Below are 3,313 nucleotides of genomic sequence, written 5' to 3' on the forward strand. Positions count from 1 at the left end.
GCTTAACAAAGGCGCTTTAGGCGGTAGGATCTTGGGTGGGCCAGTCTACCCCAATAAGGAAGGGTCATCCATCAATGGCTGTGCAACCACCACCCACCTGGTCTGAGGCTTTTCAAGCTTGAAACTCTCCTTGCTGCTTGCAAGACAGTAGTTTTCCGACTTCTGAACATATCTACATAAACTGAGTCGAGGACACAGTGCATGAAGTTGACAAATGCCTCCTCGCTGGCTCACAGAGGAATGGGGAACAGATTGCAAACCGTAGAACTATAAAATTACATAGACTTTGTAACAAATAAAGGCATAAATAAAATTACAGACTTTCTGAGCAGAAAAGTGTCTTCAAGACCATTTGACTCCAGGAGAAAATGGAGGCCCATCTAAAAAACTAGGCTTGCCCAAGGTCACATCAAGTCCAGATCAGAACACCAACCACTGAGTACCTCAGTCTCAGTTAACAGCCCAGCGGCAGACGTCTGTATCCTGAGAACCCAAGGGAAGCTTAGGTGGGAAATAAAGAATTTAAAACACACCACGCAAAAAGGATGGTTTTAAAAGGAAAGTTCTGGTGCTCACTTCAGCAGCCCAGAGACTAAAATTGGAACAACACAGGGAAGATTAGCATTGCTCCCTATGGATGGCATGCAAATTCATGAAGTGTCCCATATAACTAAAAAATAAATAAATAAATAGATTTTAAAAAAAGGAAAAAAAGAGAGGGAATAAAAAACATTCTAAATTCAGTGTAACACTGTGAGCTGATGTCCAAAAAAGTATTCCATTGTTCTCTATAGTTCTTCTGTTAGTGTTGTGCTAACCAGCCAGCTAAGACAGGTACTATGATACTTAGCACTGTACCCTTCTATGGAGAACACAGGAACCATTCCATAAAAGTGTTACTATATAATTCTGGCTTTGTTCTGCTGCTTTCTCTTCCCATGCAATTCCATTCAAACACATACAATCTGCTCAAAGACCTACTTGACCAGCCACTGGTGCAAAGGGCAAGGGAACCAAAAATGAACAAGCGTATATAAATATACAAGTCTGCGGATATTTTTTTTCCTGGTACAATGGCTCCATAGGGGGGTAGAAAGTGTAGCTTAAGTGAAAAGCAGCATCCTAGCCAGTAAAAATTATTTACCTCTCTTAGAAAGTGATCCGATAGTTCTCTGACAGACTCAACCACATTAACTACAACGACATATACCATTTTTTTCCCCTACAATTTTCTTGATTGCTTATTATTTTAGATACATCCAACTTGTTTATCAGGTGCATGTTAAAGCATGTTAAAACGTGTTATTCAGGTTCAGCGTGGAGGTTTCAGCCTTATTCAACAGAATATTTCAAAGTTGTGTTGGAATTAATGATTCAGGCAAATTGAAGCTTAATCGGCAAACCAAGACACCTTCATATGGTTTGGAGATTGTATATCTGGACCAGGGGGACAACCTGATTTTGTTTCAAGGACAATTAACTTTATAGCTAGGGAGCATAACTGACATCTAAGGCTCTTTTGGTGCCAAAGATTGTAGACACAGAGGAGGCTTTGCCTAAGGGATTCTTTGCATTAAAGACTTTGTTAAGCAAAAGCCACTCTGGCTTGGGAGTCTGATTTGCAATTTGTGCCTTTGTAAAAGGATTAGACGATCCCTATTGTTTAATGTTTGGATCTCAATTTGCATTTGGAAATGGACGACCTCTTCCAGGTTTAGAGTTCTTTATTTTCATTTTCTCCTCCTGATACACAATCGATACTGTATGTTAAAAAAAACCTGATAGAATGGCTTGGCCGAATGTTTGCACTGATTAAAGGGAGTGTGATAGATTGATTTTCTCTATGAACCGTGGAGTCTTCTCGGGCCCTGGCAATACTGATTGAGTAATCTCTTTAGGAACTGAGAAATAATTCACAGGTATAGGTACACACACATTTCATTTATTTCCTTAATCAGAATACACAGGCACTTTGTTTAAAAACAACCAAAAAAGAAAGCATTACAGTGGTCCAATCAGACACTCGGTCTACAAAAGGAAATGACAAGAAAAAAAATCCTCCGACCGCCTCAGGACACATTTGAACACTTCTGTCCAACGTCTTCCTTTATAAATAAAGGTTTGAGAAAAATTATTTTAGGTTTGCGATAACAATACTCTCAGCTGTACACAATATTTAACTACCTGTCCCTTGGTAAACAACTTTTAACTAATATTTGCTTTGACAGTATTCCCAGATTGGCAACCTAAAACCTAGAATAGAAACTGCGTGAGGAGGGACGATTTCTTAGGTTGTGGGCTTAGGACGTGTGGTTTATTTGTTTGTTTGTTTTCCTTTCAACTCTTCAGTTTCTTGCTCCTTTATCATCATTGACCACAGGAAAGCATTTCTTGTGCGTCAGGATGAATGTGCTTGGCATTTGGAGTTGCTGGTTGAATGAGCTGGAGGTTGATGGAAAGTATGCACATTCATCGAACACCTATGACATGTCCAGAATTTTGCTAGGTGTTTAAGAATTTATTATCATACCCATTTTGTAGCGGAGAAGATTGAAACCCAGAGGAGTCAAGTGACTTGTCCAACATCACACACCCTCTCCTGTGATCAGAACTCTGGTCTACCTGGCTCCTATCCCCAGGCTCTCTCGGCCACATCGAAACTGCCTCCCAGATAAAGTAAAGCTAATTTCATTTGGAGGATTATCTGCTCCTCACCTCCTTGGAATGTGCTTATTTTTGAATCTAAACAGGGGATATGTTTGGTGCACTGGAAGCTCCATGGACAAGACTGACCTTACCCATTGCTCTTGCTAATAGAAGCAAGTAATCTTATCTGTCATTCTATTAAAAATACACCACATTCTTCTATGCTCCAGTTTGGTAAATGACTCAAGAAAGGACAATCTGCTTCTGCATCACAGCATCCCCACTGCCTCTATAAAATCATCAAGAGTAAATAAGCCATTGCTTTTCTTCTCAAATATTTCATTCACTGATTCCAAAGCCCTTTATACATGTAATCAGTTAGAACAGAGACTAGCAGCCCTCTTGATAGCCCAGCCTAGTGGAGGTGAGCCTAAGAAAGTCTCTGTTGCCGAAGATCACATGTTCTGAAGCCCCCTTCATTGGAGAAGTTAACTGAAAGGAGTGGCCCGTTGGCATGCTGTGCTTTGAGCCCACGTCCTCGGTTCTGTCCCATGGGAGACACTCCCTCTTTGCCATCTTCCAAAGTGCTCTGCCAACATTCTCCTGATGCTCCCAATATCTGAAGATAATCCCTTTTCCCCTAAACGGGATCTCAACCTAAAATAGA

At 40.6% G+C, this 3,313-nt stretch overlaps 1 non-coding gene across 1 annotated transcript; it reads left to right on the plus strand.

The window, feature by feature from the left end:
• The first annotated feature begins 568 nt into the window (after positions 1–568).
• Positions 569–672, plus strand: LOC112923117 (U6 spliceosomal RNA). Its single transcript, XR_003235608.1, has one exon. It is a non-coding gene; the product is annotated as a U6 spliceosomal RNA (small nuclear RNA).
• Positions 673–3,313: the final 2,641 nt, after the last annotated feature.

The sequence above is a fragment of the Vulpes vulpes genome, chromosome 12 (assembly GCF_048418805.1).
Source record: "Vulpes vulpes isolate BD-2025 chromosome 12, VulVul3, whole genome shotgun sequence".
NCBI classification, from domain to species: Eukaryota; Metazoa; Chordata; class Mammalia; order Carnivora; family Canidae; genus Vulpes; species Vulpes vulpes.